At 43.4% G+C, this 19,340-nt stretch overlaps 1 protein-coding gene across 1 annotated transcript in view; it reads right to left on the bottom strand.

Moving 5' to 3' along the window:
• The window catches only part of zbtb16a (zinc finger and BTB domain containing 16a), a 167,657-nt gene that overhangs the window by 27,942 nt on the left and 120,375 nt on the right, over nucleotides 1–19,340 (bottom strand). The window lies entirely within an intron of this gene.

Here is a 19,340-nt window from a genome sequence, read left to right as displayed (position 1 = left end):
TGCGTCGCTATCACTCTGGAAAGGATTATAAAACTATTTCCCCCACAAAAAATCTGGAGTTCATCATTTTCTTGATTTAACAAAGATGTCTGACAACAAGCAGCCAACGCTTTGCAAAGATTGATGCACCAGGACGCCGGTCTGAAACACGGCTGCAAATCTGTACGAGAAAGTCTGAAAACAAACAAATATCCTCCACAACGATGTGAGAAACCGACAAAGTAAAAGAAGAAAAAGAAAAATGACAAATTATTAATGCTGAAGGTAGATCCACAACCCCTGACCCATTATTTTTAATAAATAATGTTATATGTTGTTTTTCATCCCAGTAAATTTCAAGTTAAAGCATTTTCCCAGGAGCACCACCTAGGGATGCAAACAACACGGGGTTGTGCAAGCTCGCGACGACCAAACCCCCGACGCCCAGCGACGCCGGAGGCTCGGAGGCCCGCCTGAAGCCCGCCGTATATCCAGCGCTTCATTTACAGTATTTACAGGATCATGCTTGCACTGGGGCGTCGTGTTCCGGGGCGGCTGAGTGGAAAGATAGAGACCTTCAACATGATACTTCAATCAAATCTTGGGTCCATTTTTCTCCCGGAGAGATAAAGAGCACACAGTTGCACTCACACAAACACCAAGAAAACAACAACAAAAGCAGCACAAACACAGGCACACAGGGCTGCACGCTCCCACGAACACACTCCCTTCACACTTTTTCAATTACCAGGCTGGGGAAAACTCTGGGGAAGGACTGAGTGTTTGCAGCTCAGTTTCTATTTCATCAGTCAATAACACATCTTTGGGGCAAAGCTGACACTAATTTAAAAATCTATGAAGAGCAGCCTGCCTCATGTTCATAACCAGCGGAGGAGGAGGAGGGCCCACAACAGCCTCCACGCCGGATCAATCACTGTCTCGGCTGCTCGAGATGCTAAAGAGCGTGGATGAGAGGAGGGGTGCTGGAGGAAGACGGTGGAGAAGGGCTTCTTTCTAAAAAGGCAGGAAGCCAACGTAGAAACCATGTTTTTAGAGGTGGAAACGAGAGAAATAAATATTGACGAGTCTCACCTTCATGGCTTTATGTCTGGTTCTGGTTATAATTTTCTGTTGCACTGCAGAGAGCGCACGCACCTACAGGAAGTGGAGAACGCTCGCGGCTGAACGGCACGTTCAAGACTCGGAGACTTCAGCAGTCGGATGAGTTTGAGTCCCTCTGTTCGACAAAGATCCTATAAACGTGGGCACAATATCCCGTTTGATCCTTTCGCAACAGTCTTCTTTGAAGCTCTTTGGCGGCATGATGTCGGACCGCCGTTTTGAAGCCAGAACCAAAGATTTCACAACAGTGCTTTCATGTTGGTCTTCTTTCAGGTGGGAACGGACTAAAAATCCCACTTCCCCTAGCTGGATCCACTTCAGAAGATGACTCCGAATATCCTAATCTGCTGCCTCCCCAACACTGCAGCGTATTTTTCAGCAGCCTGGACCTCCATCGTAATTCTTTTCCTTTTCAGTACAAAGAAGGAATCGGATTTCTGTAAATTGGACTTTGATTTCCAGGTGACGGATGCAGAAGAGACGGCCTCTGGACGGCCTGTGAACCATGTGGACTTCATATATTATGTACGGCTTTAGCCAAACATATAATGCCAACTAAAACCACAGGTATGAAAACCTCTTGTGATGTCACCACGAAGCTAAGAAAAACCTGCAGTACCCCTACTGACCACCAGGAGCTGGTTCCAAACGTTTTGCACCAGATAAAACTATACAATATAAACTATACAAAGCAAAAAATCTGGGAGGAATAGACCCCTTGAATGGCAGCTTTGATCACTTCATTCAACACATTAGTCATTCGTTCTGCTACGAAGCTTAGCCAGCTTGTGCTAACCTAGCGCTGGCTGAACACAGCAGTCGTTTCTGATTTTGCAACCAAAACTACATCTGAAACTCTGACGTGGATCGACGCTCGGTCGCCTGCTTAGCTGTAAAAAGCCGAGGTCCACGAGCAGGAGGCCAAGTGACCGTGGGTCGTTGGCTAGTGGCCCGCTCAACCAGAAGACCTGGCTGCTCCGAGAGATAGAAGCTCACAGGTGATTTCTGGTTAAACCTGACAAGCAGACTTCAACTGGGCCTGAGGATTCCAGGCTACCTGATGTGTTCTCTCATAAGCTTTGCCACCAAAACCTTCCCGATCAACCGAGAAAAAACCCTGATAACACTCTCCTGGTGAATTTGACGCACAACAAGTAATTTTAGCTTTAAAGTTAAAATAACTATGCTCTGTTTGGTTTTCAAGTGTGACCACGTAGCTAAAGTCTTCTTGACATTTACTTCAGTCAACCGTCAATGGACATGGACTTGGTTTTGGAGTCAGTCCTAGCGGTAGGTCCAGGAAATTCAATTTCCTTCATACCAGCATTCCCTCTGCATCACTGCTAAGAATACTGATTGATCTCCGAGGTTAATTGCTTCTGCAAATCCATTTAGTTCACTTTATGCTAAAATAGCTTTCACAAACAATCAAGCCTCCCATTCCCTCCCAGTCTCCCTCCCTCCTCCCTCTTTGCTAGATTATTACTCGTCTTTGGTCTGGTTCTGATGACTTCTTCCTCCCGGCCACCTCGGGCCAAATCCATCACGGTCACATTTACGACGTAATTCACATGCTGTTATTGTTGACGGAGGGGAAGAACATGGAAACTGTGTTTTGGAGTGGGTGGATTAGGCGTTGGTGGGGGAGGGTGTGGAGCTCACAAAGACTACGTCCAAATAAGGAGAATAAGAGAAAGAAAAGAAAAAGATGTTTTGGAATGTAAAAGGTCAGCACACCTCTGACCTCCGGCAGACTAGAAATACGAGACCCAGATACCAACACACCCTCGCGCAAACAGGACAACAAAGCTGGGAAAGAAAGAACTAGAAGCACCAGAAAAAAAAGAAGACCACTTTGAAGTTGATTTGAACGGTGTGCCGGCAGTTGTGTATCAGCTTTAACAAACGTCTGCCAGTCGCTCCATCTATCATAGAAATGCACCCCAAGAAGTATCAACCGAAGGACATTTAAACAAGTTCCTTCACAAGTACCACTGAAGGAAATGTCCAAAGATGACAAATATGTGGTTTGTGCAAGCATCACTACAACCCAAATTTGCGTCTAAATCTTCAAACAATCAAAAGCACTCGTGACATTTTTGCAGCACACTTCTCTGGACCTCCTCCCTCTGCTCCCCGCTCACTCTGCTGTTACCGTATGCTCGCGCAACTGTGCTGCATTGCCCCTTGATGGGCGGTGCTTCTGATGCACCTTCGTATGGTACATAAACGATTTATTCCCACTTAATTGTTGAGTTTAGGGCCTTTAGCCTGTTCTCCCTACCCACTATCAAGCACGGTGGTGGAGGGGTCACGATTCGGTTTGGATTTGCTGCCACAGAACCTGCATATGTTGCAGTCACCGAGTCAACCACTAATGCCAGAGTAGGATGTGAGGAAACCTGTCTGACTGAAAACAGGGTTATGAAACCGGACAACGGTCCCAAACACGGCCGCAAATCTACCCCAGAGAGACTGAAACATGACTGGATCCGGGTCGTAGAGTCTGTGTGGGTACCTGGTACCGCTCACTTGAGTCGTGTGTTTGCAGGAACCTCGCCGGCAGCCTGCGATCGTTGGCTCTAGTTCCAACTGATTACTGTTTGACAAAATTAAGTGGTACCAAGTATACAGTCGGTGCAAGGCATTACTGTGTGCTGCAGGACGGAGAGTAAAGGCCTCGTCAGCTCCTGATGGGTGAGGAGATAAGAAAAAGAGAGAGAAAGGAAAGGTGGGGAGGAAAAAAAGTAGTTGAACCAGGAGGTCCATTACAGTGTAAAATTGAGTCCGCCCAAAGTGACACCTGAAAGGAGGAGCCGGGGGAGGGGGGGTTCTCAGTCTCAGTCCTCTCCGGCTGTTTTTTGGAATAATTTACCTCCTCTAACCAGCCTCCCGACTCTCCGGGTCGTCTATTTATAAGAGCCGGGCCAGTTGCTGTCCGTCCGCCTGCGCGGCTGCGGCGGCAGTATCTTAATAGGCCCGGAGTGGCAGGGCCGCTGTTATTTAAGTGGGGGATGGACGGAGGACAGTAATGGAGAGGAATACTCTCCAATGGGAGGTGACAGTGGCTGGATGGGCAAGGAGCAGAGGAATGGCCTGAGGACAGAGTCGCTGAGGAGAAAGCAACCACATCCCCAAGCGCTCTGTCCAACAAATCACCCGGATTATCACCGTTACAAACGTATAAATGTCTTAATCTCTCGTTGGAACCACTACGATCATCTCCCTTGTTGATGTGTTTGTTGACATAGTTTAATATATATAATAATTCTCTCTATATAATAATATATCTTCATCCTCCTAAATTTCTCACTTGCAGAGGTCAATTTTAGGTGAGATTTAGGGACTAAATTGTGGAATGATTTTTCCCACTTGGCAAAGAGCTCGTCCTCTCTGAAATATTACAAAAGACGTTTGAAGGACCACTTGACTGCTGTTTTGTAACTGTTTTCCCAATGTATTGTTGTTTATGTATCCATGTTCTTTTTGTTTTTTTTTTGTGTTTCACTCATAGTGACATGTACAGTCTTATTTGCTCAGGAGTCAATATAATATAAGTTGTAAAAACAATATCCCATGCACACTCACACACATTTATTTTTTGTCTTTTTATTCTTTATTATTTATATATTGCATTATTAGTTTGCCATCACTTTTGTATGGTTTTACTTTCTGTTTTTTTGTATGTTAATCTTGACATGAAATTTTAATAACTTCGGTGGAGGCTTCAAATAAGCCCATTGGGTTTTTTGCCTCATCCTGCACCTATAGTGTTTATCATTGATATGTCCTGTATATTTTTTAAAAACTGTGCAAAACAATAAACTAAACTAATAAAATAAACTAAATATATATAGATAATTGTTGATAATCAGTTATTGATGAATTTATTGATGTTATTACTCAGAAGTTGTACCGTTTTTCTGCTAATAACTGGTGGCTTCAATGGATGTCACCAAAATCAGCTCCCGCATCACCCTGGGATTAATGCCGGTGTGTCTCCAGGTGATGGTGGCCCCACGGGAGTAAGACATAAGACCTCCGAAGATTGCATCAGCGTGTGAAATGACGCCCCTCAGAGACCCGACGTGCAGTAGAAGCTTCAACGCAACTCTTGGTGTCTGACGGCAGCAACGGTAACAGCGTTTAAAAGCTTCCCGACTCTGATGGCGCCGTGTTCCTGCTGCAGAGGAGACGGGTAAATGTGTCTGGACTCCGTCCTGCAACGCAGCGTGCTGAACAGAAGACCTGCCAGATTTAATGAGGCAGAGAGCAGCAGGACCTCAGCACAAGGTGTTCAATCACAGGCCGTTACTAACGGCCCGCGACCGCTGCTCCTGCTCGTCAATAGCAATCTATGCTAAGTATACCTAAGTACCTGTACAGCAGGAAGAACAGCGACGTATGTACCAATCTGCATCCTCACGCACTATGAACCCGAACCTGAGCCACCTGTAAATACAGAGATAGCCATGCAAAAGCCATCCGGTACCGTCGGGAAAGCTCTGCAACGTATAAAACCGCAACTTAAAGATTTTAATTCATTCTTTCCAGCTGAGTGGATGTCTATAAAAGAGAGAACACATTGAAGTGCATGCTGGTTAACTGTCACGCTTTTTCGATTTTATCATGGATAGAATAAAACACACGAATGCGCTTTGAGTTTAATCCTTTAAAATCTGCAAAGAAATCTTGCATCAAGGAATTTCATCATATTTCTGCTTCCGTTTGTGAAACCTCAGATTCTCCTTCTTTATAAAAGCAGCTGAAAACAAATCAAGTCCCTGAATGAGGATGCCATCCTCTCTAGTTTTAACAGGAATGGGAGAAATTTCACCGCCGCAGTAAACAAACAAGCGATGGACACAAGTCCGTTTTCAAGGGTTTGTTTTCTGCTGCAGCAGCGCCAGTGCTCCGGGTCGGGATGTCCGGGTCTTGTGTCCTAGGACTCTTATGTCCCCTTCTGCAGGTGGAGCCCCCTTGACACCGGGTCGGGATGTACCTGGCCAGACCACATGGCTGAGAGGAGTCAAAATCTGCCCAGAACGATGTTCACATTGGTCCAAAAGGGATTAAAAAAAACATATACCGCATTTTTCTGGACTATAAGCCGCTACTTTTTTCATAGGTTTTGAACCATGCGGCTTATACAAAGGTGCGGCTATTCTGTGGATTTTTCTTCCACTGCTCGGGGAGCGCTAACCGGAATTAGAATCAAAACTAAGACAAAATAAATGCAAAGAAGAATACGCTACTTCTTCTTTAGCAGATAAAAGTAGGTAGAAGCAGATTTCAAACAGATAGATAAATAAATACCGGTTATTTTCTCTTGGTTCTGTCCCGTTTTAATCAGCAAAGTTGCTGCCGTGTTAAGACACTGTTAGGAAAGGATCTATTTAGGTACAAACATGTACATCATTTACAGTTCAAAATCCTTCTGTACATGTAGTAAATATCTAATCTAACAACATAAATATCTGCAGCTTGCATATATTTTTTTTTAAATAGAGCAGATGCGGCTTATATACAGGTGCGGCTTGTATATCTTTTTTTTATAATTTTTTTAAAAATAGAGTGGATGCGCCTTATATACATGTGCGGCTTATAGTCCAGAAAATACGGTAATATAGATTAGGGTTAAGGCCTTGCTCAGGGGCCAAGGGAGGGTCATCTTGAACCTGAGTCCTCCAGACCCAAGCCCACTAGACTACCACTCCCCCAAACTAACTGTAATCTGGTCCAATGACACCGCTACACGTGTTGATGTTAGACTGCGCTGGTGCTCCTCTTGGCTTCCTTAAAGGAAGTTGAGAAATTGCTCTGGGCATGTGTCCCGTTTGAGTCGATCAGTAACAGTTTAGAACATTAACCTCTTCATCAACACAAATGTCAGTAATTATTCTCAGTTTTTTTAACTTTCTCGCCCCGTCAAACGCCCTTGCGTTACACCGGCATGTGAAGCGGCGCCTTAACAGCGAAAGTCACGACGACCTTCATCCATCCTGGAGCTGTGCTACCTGCCAGTCGTCGCAGACACCAGCCGCAGCCATCCTCCTTGCGTCGGCACGGCAACGAGCTGGAAGCGCTGGAAAAACGGCGCCGTTCCCACTGCTCTTAAGCTGCGGCAAGTGTTTGTTGTTTCTCCCGTCTGCAATCAGGTTTCATCACACATCAGGTCACAGCCCCTCTGAAAAGGTCACTTGTACCGCCGCCTCCGTGGGGCGTCTCCAGAGACACGCTTTTCACCGCCAAAGAGCAAATAAATGCCTGATGTAATTTACACTTGCGCACGCTGGAAAAGGTCTCTGATGAAATGTTCGGCTGCGTCTCAACGTCTCAGGCACTTAGCGCTCTGCGGCTGACGGCGCAGCGCCTCCTCTGTTTTTAACACGAGGCTCAGCGTTCCTGATGAAGATTACAGTAATTTCTTTATGCTGCTGCACACCGAGGCTGCTGGAAGACTCCCATCATGCTCTGGGCTCTCCCCCCCTTCTCTGTTTACATTGCATGTATATGTACATCGTTGTAATTAAGTTTGAGTTTCTTTTTCTTTTTCCTCTCGGTCTCTTACGTCCCACAACTTAAACCCGTGGACTAATGGAGACGGATGTTCTTCCTCTCTGGTTCTGGTTCTGCTGGACGGACGGAGGGATAGGCTCATGGACGGCTGGATGGATGGATGGACAGACTGCTGGATAGATGGATGCATGGACCTGTCTAGTCTTTCTTCCTCACCCCTGTAAACCCTCTGAGCCTCCCCCTGCCATCTCAGAGCCACGAAGACCAACAGAAATGCAGAAGTGAGTTTCTGTTGAAGCAGCTCAGATGCCCCGTCTTGCCTCTGAGTTACATCATGCTGCACAAGCTTAGCCAATGTTTTCCTGTTTGTCACACGGGCGCCGTTAAAGATTCAAATTTGGCAATGAAACATTCAAGTTAAGATAACTTTGATGCTGTTTTTCAGGCTCTAAAGTCTCATCTACATCCTCAAATCTGCATAAATTTCCTCTTCAAGAGCTTTTAATTTGTGGGTTTAAAGTTACTGAAGACTTGGATTTTCACGCATCTCTGTTCGTTTCGACGCCTCACACACGGCTTTTCAGGAGAACCACCGTCATTGGACCGTAACTGAGAATAATATCACCTGCAGCTAATTGCCAGGTTCACCATCCACTGCCTTTTGGAGAATTTCGTGCCGTCCGGCTGAGCACAGCCTCATCTTTCCTGAGTTCACATCATTGGTCCAGGTCCAAACAGATACAGACTCTTCCTCTATAAAGCGCTTAATTTATAGGCAATGACATCTTTAAAAAAAAGAGCTCAAAGTCCTCAATTCTCTACGATGAGAAGAAGCTGCTTCCATGCAGACGCCACAGACACCGCAGGTTTTGTTGTTGTTTTTTCGTCCATGCCTCCCAGTTACATCAGGCAGTGATAATTCACGTCAGGCCCGCAGCAGCGCTGACATCGTAAGATGAACTGCTCGCAGCTAGATTAATGCCACCAGATGCCAGGCGAGATGCCATATTAATTACCCAGAGATAATGTCAGCACAACCATATGGCAGCTCAACTGGCCATTTAGTTGACAGGGAGACGTCTTTATGGCGCCGCAAACGTCCTCATCTGCACTCCCGCTACTGTACCCAGACAACCCGAGCGCATATTTGCATGTTATTAATTAACTGTGACGTCAGCCCGGGACCTCTGGGTCATTATGAAGGACGACGACGCGTCGCGGAAAGGCGACATGACCAACATTTGTCCATGGCTTTTCTGATGGATGCCAATTATATCCAAAACCAATTATATTCTTCTTTTCCACAGAGATGCGTTTTAATCAAAATAAAACCTGGACACTCACACAAACATCATTTGGAGTCAGATCCAATGATATTTGCTGCTATGAATAAGCATTAAATCAGAAATTTAAAAAAGGATTATTATATGTAAATATATGTATGTATGTAATATATGTAAGATTTTTTGAATAATTAACAAAAGAATAATTGTGATTATCGTTTAGACTATTTATTTTGAAACGGTAAATATAAGGTGAAGTGCCTGAATGTTTTTGTTGATTAAAACATCATAAAGCATAATCTGATTCGACCATTTTACTTTTTTGATTATTTAACATGAAGCAAAAAACTAAGAACACGAATATGTGGACACACAGATCGTCTAAGAAGAACTGGACAAAACCTCTGTGAAGAGCGGCCCTGGAAGCCGTAAGTAACCATAAGTAAGCTATTTAAGCTTAGCTTAGCATTCATACTGATCAAATCTGTCCAAACATCCATATTTCAGATGTTGCTATTGTAATGGCAGATAAAACCAGGCCTGTAATTTTATCTTTACTTTTTTAACTTTTGCACTGCCTTTTATCTCAAACTGCACTATTTTTTTCTTCTGTATGTACTGTTCATATTTTTTAATTATATATTTTTTACGTTTTTATCCTTTTTTTAACTGTGTTTGTATGCATGTGTGTGTTGTGTGCACCGCTGCTGTTCAATGTGAATTTTCCCACTGAGGGATGAATAAAGGAATATCTAATCTACTTAATTCTTTGTACTAAGTTTTCCATACATCATTTCAACAGTAAAGTCGGACATTTTAAACTGAGACGCCCACATTGACTTAAAATATAAAAACCAGAGGTTGGCCCCGAGTTCCCTCATGATTCAATAGGGTGTAGATTCAGCTTTAACAGCAAAAGTAGTTGTATCATGTTTGAGTCTCTCACATTGTTCATGGCTGATTGGTTTTATTAACTTTTCCATATTCCTCTAAGATCATTGCTTATGTTTTTACCTTTTTGCGTTATGTTAACACACCTGAGTGTTCCAGACCTGCAAAGTGCCATAATGTCTGTTTTTAGAGCGTCCTGGATACCTGCTGATGATCAAATTAGGCTGATAAGCATCACCTGACTGCTGATCACCCCAGCACTAGGGATGGGCGGTATGGACAAAAAAATGTATCACGATAATTTCTGGCATTTATCCCAATAACGATAAAAAAATACCAATTCAACTCCATCTTTGTAACTATAAATCTATCTCGCTCTCAGATCCGCCATGTTTGTTACACAAAAACGTCATCAATGGGAATTTTTTCTTTCTTTCTTTCTTTCTTTCTTTCTTTCTTTCTTTCTTTCTTTCTTTCTTTCTTTCTTTCTTTCTTTCTTTCTTTCTTTCTTTCTTTCTTTCTTTCTTTCTTTCTTTCTTTCTTTCTTTCTTTCAGGCTCATTTCCTTCCTTCCTTCCTTGCTTCTTTTTTCCCTTCTGCTCTCTCCTTCCTTCCTTCCTTCCTTCCTTCCTTCCTTCCTTCCTTCCTTCCTTCCTTCCTTCCTTCCTTCCTTCCTTCCTTCCTTCCTTCCTTCCTTCCTTCCTTCCTTCCTTCCTTCCTTCCTTCCTTCCTTCCTTCCTTCCTTCCTTCCTTCCTTCCTTCCTTCCTTCCTTCCTTCCTTCCTTCCTTCCTTCCTTCCTTCCTTCCTTCCTTCCTTCCTTCCTTCCTTCCTTCCTTCCTTCCTTCCTTCCTTCCTTCCTTCCTTCCTTCCTTCCTTCCTTCCTTCCTTCCTTCCTTCCTTCCTTCCTTCCTTCCTTCCTTCCTTCCTTCCTTCCTTCCCGTACGTTGTGCGTGGATTTAACGCAGAACCATAAATCTGACTTTACACAAAAACGTCATCAACGGGAATTTATCGTTTTTACCGCATCATGACAAATTCTTATCGTGAGGATTTTTTTTGACGGTATATCGTGAACGGTAAAATATCACCCATTCCTACCCAGCAGTAAGGGGGTATTTCAGGATTACCCAGGTGATTGTTGTTCTTTTTTAGTCTGAGGGTGTATTTGTCTAACAATAAGGCCCACTATGATCTGAACGTTTTTATTAGGTTTTAACAGGATGGTGACACTAAAACAGATCCACATAAACTCCCATCTCTTCAGATCCTAAACACAGATCCTCTCAAAGAAGACTTTGCAAGCATTTGTTTATTTTCTTTTTTCAACGCCGAGCCGACTATAAAGATCAACCGCGATGCTTAGATGGGAATTAATGTCAACGTGAGGAACTGCGGCGGAGCTCTTCACGGTGATTTACAGTTGCACTGCCGGCCTCTTCTCGCTGCTGTACTTCAGGATCCTTTTCAGAGATGGACCATGCATGCCACCTAATCCAGCTGGCCCCGACCACCTCCACCACCAGAGCACCCACCCTCCCATCCCCACAAATCCGATTTAATCAGACAACTTGTGCAGTGTGGCTTGGAGTAAGAAAAAGGATAATTAGTAAACAGAGGAGCTCCTCGCCAGGCTTCATTGGCATTCGCACCGGGTTACTGTGTCGCATTTAAAATGCAGTCTGATGAAGTCTACAGAATCAAACCATTTGTTACTCCTATTGAGCAGGCTTCAGGCTACTGGCAATTAAATTGGAATTAGCGCTGGGGAATGAGATACGGCAGATTCATACCAAGGAGGAGAGGGAGGGAGGGAGGAGGAAACAGAGGGAAAGCTCTGTCTGGACCTCGCTCTGCTCCACGGTGGCAAACCGGCAACGGATTCGGTTTCCTCCATGTTTGTTTCCCGCATGACTCCAGTTATCGTTTAGATAACCTCCACCGACGTCACTTTAACCTGTTCTGTGGTTAAAAAGCTGAGGCGGCTCACAGAAGTGAAACGGATGACCATAAAATAAAAATATATTTAAAAAGAAAGGCTCAATATCCATGAGCGTTCATGTCAAATAAAAACAAACATGAGCGCGCTTGCAGCTCTCGGAGTCTGAGGAGACACAGAGATGCCATTTCCTCCTCCACAGCTGACTGGGCGCAGCCGAGGGGAGTGTTGGTCCACCGGCAGACGGAGAGAAAAGGAGAAGGGACAGATAAATGAGGTGGAAATGAGAGGGAACAGCTCCCACGCTGCAGCTGGCCTTCGTAGCTCTCATCTAGCACGGCCGTGACAACCAGACAGGCTTCCAGTTTTAACGGAGACGCGGTGGCGCTTTTACTGCCAAACCTCAACCCAGGACTGGTTTTGAAGGTGCAGCAGGGTTTTACAGCCGGAGACGGGAGACAGGAGTGCCTGGGAGTGTCTTTGCCCTCATCCACACAGACTGTAGAAGAAGAACTGGACAAGTCCCCTATGATTAGGCTTGCCACCAGTCCCTTAAAATACGGAATTGTTCCGTAATTGGGAATTAAAAGTTGCATTCCGTATTGAACCAATACGGACACATATTATGCTCTTATTTATTTATGTAATAATATACAGGTGACGGTCGGAAAATGTGAATATATTGCAAAACTTCATTCTTAGTAAATTCAACTAAAGGTGAAACAAATATATTATTTCCCACTACATTCAAAGTGAGATATTTCAAGCCTTTATTTGTTGTTGTTGGCTCACAGTTTATGAAAACCCCAAATGAAAAAAATCTCTATATTATGAAATCAATAAACAATTCAATCATCAAAATAATAACAAATAAAGGTTTAACATATCTTGCTTTGCATGTAATGAGACTATGTAATGTATTAGTTTCACCTTTTAAGTTGAATTATTGAAATAAATTAACTTTTACACCATATTCTAATGTTCCGACCTTCACCTGTAGGTTATATTATACATCTTGGCTGATGTGGACATACATAGAATAGGATATTTCAGTTGCCAGCATGGTTGGCTGTCTGTACAGTCATGCAAGTTAAATGCTATTAAAGCACTTTAAACTTTAAATCAAAGCATTTAGTTTTTTCATATAAAATAAATACATTTCTATGCAGTTTAGAAGTTTTGGGGATGTCCCTTTTTTTGGGGTCTGCGTTGCTGAAATCGGAGCGTCCCTTATTTCTATTTCTGAAAGGTGGCAACCCTACCTGTGATGTCATCCAGATGTTTACTTAAAAGTGCGTGCCTCTTACTACACGGTGTCTTGTTGTTAGGAACTAACGCCACCCAACGCCAATCAACCCAAAGTTAGCTAAAACACGCCCACTTAAGCTCAGTTACCGTAAGCCATTTTAGCTTCGTTGACTTAGCTCAATGCTAACCAATGCTATCCCAGATTTATTCCGATCAAATCTGTCCAAACATCACACGACCCGCGGGCTAAGCCAGGTGCTACATGTCTACTACGGATCCGGTTAGTCAACTTGAGAAGGTCCTGATTTTTAAAAGATCAAACACAACGGGCCGCATTATTTCTAATAAAAAGGTTTTGCTCCGGCACTGAAGAGGCAAAGTAAGTAAAAGTGACATCATCATTATTGTTAGCAGCATCTAAATATCTTTAAAAAAACAAAACAAAAAAAAAAACATCTTCCATAATTTCTTCTCCATTTAACTATTAATAATAATGGAATTAAATTAATTACTATGATAGAGGTGCAGCAGACACTTCGGACGAGTCGGCCTTCAGGCTCCTAAAATCACACCGGCCCGTCTCTGGTAAACAGGTTTCTTTTCTTCCCTTCTACTCTTAAATGTCATTTTCTCAAACGTTTCTGTTTCCATGACTTAAAACTTTGTTGTAGGAAACGGTTCCTGCCATCTGGTGGGCAGATGCCTTCGTAACGCAGGCCATCAAATGAAGACGCAAGTCATTATGGCCCATCTACGTCTTGAAAACCGTTTAGAGATAAATTATTATTTTTGTATGTTTGTGGGCCAGATTTGGACCTCGAGTTTGACACGTCTGACCACGCCTCTAAAAAAAGATAAATGACCTCTCCTGACTTTGTTTAAACTGCAAAAACAGCCATCTAAATTTCCTTAATCTAGTCACATCGTCTTTATTTTAAACTGAAATTACACTTAAGAAACGAGGTGCTCTTTAACGTCTGCTTGATTGCTGCGGGACATCTGAGCATCAGTGGCCGCTAACTGGAACGCAGGACATCAGTTTCATTGACGCTCGTTTGCAATTACAGAGCAAAATGTGCTATTAGTAAAAAAATAAAAAAATAAAAATAAAAACAGTAAGCGAGAGCATCATTATCATTGTAAAGTGTGTGTCCGTGCGCATGTTTGTGGCTACACGGATGCACATCTGCACTTAGACGCTTCCTTCTCAAGGTTAAATACAAAGATGCCGTTCAAGCGAAGTCCATTACTGCAGCAAACCAATGAAAATAAATGACAGCTTTCAGTGGGAGGTTGCAGAATCCCACAGAGAAATCTGCTCCGTCATTTGTATACCCGCTTTTCTCCACGTAGCAAGCTCAACTGTGTGTTTACAGATGAAGCGCCACATCTGAGCGCCGGCCCATTTTTCTCTTTAACAGGAAATTTAGACATTTTCACTCTAAATATATCAGGGAATCTGTCAGCTGACGTTAATCCCTGTAGCCACGATTAATGACGCTGAACTGGGTAAAAGGAAAACCTAAACTACCAGGAGCTTTGTGCCGTTGTAAAGTGTGAATGCTCTGAAAGTAAGATAAAAAAAAGAGTAAAATAAGGACAGGACGCCCTCTAACATCAGTCTCTGCATCGGCTACGTTTGTACGAAGTATATAAAAAAGAAAACATTTGGTGCCATGTTCTGATTTAAGGCTCTATAGAGAGAAGGAACTTCTGACTGGAGCTGCATGTCGGAGCATCGTCAGTCGCTGCAGAGGGAATCTGGGACAGATCAGATGCCTCGCTGACTGCCTGATGGATACGAATATAAATATTTGAAGCTCCTAACTTCAGCACAGTTCTCAACATGCTGGAAGTCAGAAAAAAGGGGGAGAGAGAAAAATGTTGAAAACTTTGGCCGTGTTGCGTTTCTTTTTTGCTCAAATACAAAATTAAATGCGTCGGTTTTCAACAATCATGTTTTTAGTCGGTCTTCCAGCGGCAGAGTCAAGATAAAAACACTAAGAAATGGTGTACATAAAGAGCCCAAACTTCACCTGAAACTTAACTGGACAGGGTTGACAACCGCGCACAGCAACAACCGGTTGACAAAGGCGCACGGCAACAACGGGTTAAAAAAGTCTTATTTTAAATAGGTTTGTAAAAAAGCAAAGTATTTTCCTCCTTTACAACATCTGAGCTGTACTAAGATGATCATAAATATACTTTCTCATCATCTTTAAGCATTCATTTACTCTGTTTTCCTTTTATGTTCGAAGCATCATGTTTAGTTTGATATTTGGCAGATTTTAGGTTCCACAACGTAAAATCTACAAATGATAATGAGTCTTTATGTGTCTCGTCAAATTCGTGCTCAGTTTATCTTATAATTGCAACAGTGCCTCTCGTGTGCGTTGTTGTTTTACAGAGTCAAACGGTTCACTGCAGCCACTCTTCTGGTCAGATTATTTCATTTATTGGAGGTTTTTCTTCTTCTAAAGAAATGCAGTTCTTGGATCCATGGGATCCAGGGTTGCTATCACTACACATCTGCTTTGACCACGATGGCGACACAGCCACAGAAGATGAGTGTCACCTGGATACCTGCGTTAAACCGCGATAATTAAGAGGCCTGAACGTCTGTGATCTGTAAAGTTAAATCCCACATCAGATAACCCAGATCAGCAGATCTTAGTAATTCAGTGATTTGAGGACGACGTGACTTTCATCAAACTAAACACTCGTCAAATACTGTTACCACGGCAACAGAAGCTAATACATCATTTTCAGGCGTATCAATATTTTGTTGCAACTGAAGTGTTTGATGCACATCATGTGACCCAGAAGACAAAAAGGTTTTGAAGATGGGTTTTTCTTCGTACGCGTGCAGCCATGATGCTCAGGAAGTGGGCGGGGACACGTCCACTGCATGTCAATCAAAGTTAGCTTAGCTCCCAGCTCCTTCAGCCGTAGCCCACCGAGATGTTGGCAGGGCTGCCATCAGACGTTTCCATTGGGATAAACCATTTAACATGCTGACTTGATGGTGAAACCAAAGATGGCTGTTACGTTTAGCCGGGGCTGGGTTAACACAAACGGCGTGGCTGCTTCGCGAAGCGCGGTACCATGACGATATGGATGAGGAAATGATAACGACTAGCCACTGGTTGAGCCGACTATTACTATTTTATTACTATTACTATTACTATCAATCATATCAGAAAGAAATGGATGTAAATGATCTCACTAAACACACTAGTCCATCTTTCAGAAAGCTCCAAATGATCTCCATGACAGAAGTTTGCACGATCTTTAGCCTCTTTAGCCACTGAGGTTTGCTTTCACAACGCCATCGATTATTCTCTCCGTTCCCCTGTGATCGTTTCTTTCTGGACCATCTCATGTTCATGAGCTGGTTTCATCGTTGCTGATGTGTGACATGGTGCCATAAACCGATACACAGTTGCTGTGAATCCACGTTAGTGTGGACAGATTTCCCCAATCGCAGGTATAAGCGCCACAATGCTTCCTGAAAGTCATCAGATATTCCCCCAAATGACACCGAAGCTGATATTTTAATATGATTTTTTACCTTTTTTAACTTTTAAAGTTTTTGGTGTGCGCAGCCCCCCCCCCCCCACATCACTCCTCACCACCCGCCCCACCATCCCCATCCTGTAATGGAATCCCGAGCCGCTACGCGCCTTCCCAGAATTCATTCTTCTCACTGGCCATCTGGACACTGGACGCAGACAATGTAAAAGGAAAAAGGGGGCTGCAAACCCACATTAGTCACAGGCTCTTAGGTCCTTCGACCTGCGTGTGCACACACACACACACACACACTCGCTCTGAAATGACCCCCTCCCTCCTCGCTTTTTGTTCCCCTCCTCACTCTGGCCACTGACATCGCCTTTCCTGCTGGACAAAAGGCTTTTAGCACCTCAGTCTACTGTCCTCAACCTCATCACACACACACACACACACACACACACACACACACACACACACACACACACACACACACACACACACACACACTGGACAGGATGGGGTGTTTGTTTTGTTTTCTCAGACGGCTTGGGAAGAAGGGAAAGGAAGGCGAGGAGAGGCGGGGGTCTGCTGTCTGCAACTTAAAAAGGTGGAGACGGCTGCACGTGAATGGCGAAGCAAAAGCAGCCAAATCGCTGCTGAATCGGAAAAGGTGTAGCTACAATGACGGCGGCGTGCTCGCAAGGCCGGCTTAATGTAGTTAACACTGTCCTTTTGTCGGGAGCGGCCCGAAAGACGAGCCCGGCGGCCGGAGGTCTGAGGGGAAAGTCGCGGACGTTTGAGTTTAACGTACGCATATTAAAATATCAGCTAGACGACACTGGCGGGAAAAACGGATCGGGAACGGCTCGGAAACGAAGACGCAGCTTCCACGTGACTTCAGCGGGAAGGAAAACCCCCGTAATACAGAAAACTGAACTCATCTCGATCATAATCGGTCAAAAAAGGCTTTTTTCCTGTCAAATTTTAAAATATACATAAAATAAAAATCAAACAAAAGATGCATTAAATGGTCAATTATTTCGGACGTTTCTCTGTGATTCTTTGACAGCTTTATATCGCATAAAATACCAATAAACAAAATATTTTTGAAACATGATATTTTTACTATTAAATGTACAATCAAAAGTGAGATGAAACTCTTTATATGTGCTTTCTTAAATAATACAGTTTACATTATATGAAAATTGTAAAACAACCAACCTAAAAAAAAATAAAAATCACAGCGACTCCGTCCTGTCGACGATAAAAGCGGATTTAATGGCCGTCTGCGTTAAAATGGTGATTGTAGATGAGTTTCCCGCTACCCTCCGGAGACTCAACCTCCGAATCCGAGCACTTCAAAATAAGCGTGGGCTCCCTGGCGGAGCGTGTCCGTTTCCATCAGCCGGCAGATTTACATGAGCTTAAAGAGCAGTTAGAGCCATTTCCCAAACAAGCGGAGAATGAATGCAATAAAGCCGAGTTCAGGCAGCTGTGACCTTGGAGCTCCGCTGCGAGCCGCGGACGTGACTCTGGGCGCTCCGGAGAAAGGCCTTTATTTATAGATCAGCTGTGTGTCGATCAAACCTCATTGGGGGGGGGGGGGGTGCTAAAATGTGGGGACAACAAAAAAACCCGGCAGATGCAGGAGAGCAGAGGAAGGAAAGAAAGAAGGCAAAGTGTGAGAGAGCTGCTGGGAGGGTTGCTTTTTGAAGAACTAATAAAGTGGTGTGCCTCAATCTCACTTAATTCCTTTTAAAGGAAATTGATTTCGAGGTTGTGCGTGCATGTGTGTGCACGTGGGCTTTTTGCTTTCCACCACAACTGTGATGAAGTCTCTGCCTGTTTTTCGTTCTGTGTTCTGCGGTTCGAGGCGAACGTTTCACTGTCGTTGTTGTCGGATGACGTCACTCAGGATGTTTGTTCTTAATTATCTTATACGAGTTGTGTTCAAGATACAAAACGAGTGATTTATTTCGGCAATATTGAACACAAATGCCAAGTTGAAGATCAGACGGTAAAACCAGGCATTTAGTTACCTTCGTTTATTTATTCATTTTCAATTATCTAATGAACTGACACTCAAGTTATTGTTTTTACATTTTTTTTTTTCACGTTTTTTTATCTGTTATTTTATCTCATTTTCAATTTTAAATTGACTATTTATTTTCCATTCCTTCATTGTTTTTTACTTGTTAAAATGTATTTAGTTTCCTTTTTCCGTAATTTGAAAAATATATTTAATTTAATTACATTCCTATATTTTTATGTTAAAGTTGATATTAAAAATATTCATTTCAAATTTTATTTTTGTGTTTTACTTCTACAAAAGTCTCAGATAAAAACAGATTAATTATTTATCGCAGACCTGAAATAATTATCGGTCAACTCGTTTGTAGTCGTACAGATGAATATTTTATGTCCGTTAAGGGAAAAAGACCCGGATTGTTGCTGATGTACAAGGTTCCGGTCCAAACTCCGGTCTAATTCCTCCTGCAAACATGCGCTCACGCACGTCCGGTCGCCACCAGACGCACGCAGCCCCTTCACTGGAGACACAAAAAAAAAAAAAAACTGTGGCTTTGATTTGATTCCTGTCCTTTTCTGCATTTATTTCCTGGTGAACTGTCACAACATCACCGAGCGGCTTTTCGCTGCGGCGCGCGCCGACAGATGAGAAGAGAGGAGGCTCGTGTTTTCCCACATTTGTTGGGGGGAAATCAAAGGCAGCTGAGAAAGTCGGTCAGGCTCAAAAGCTTCTCAGAGAGGAGGAGAGAAAACAAGCGCGCCGGCTGCCAAGACCGTTAGCAACCACCTGTATGAGCGCACGTGGCGTCCGTAGCAGCCAT

The sequence above is a fragment of the Cololabis saira genome, chromosome 14 (genome assembly GCF_033807715.1).
Source record: "Cololabis saira isolate AMF1-May2022 chromosome 14, fColSai1.1, whole genome shotgun sequence".
In the NCBI taxonomy this organism is placed as follows: Eukaryota; Metazoa; Chordata; class Actinopteri; order Beloniformes; family Belonidae; genus Cololabis; species Cololabis saira.
The sequence above is the reverse complement of the archived record's forward strand: the minus strand, read 5'-3'. Positions and strand labels throughout refer to the sequence as shown.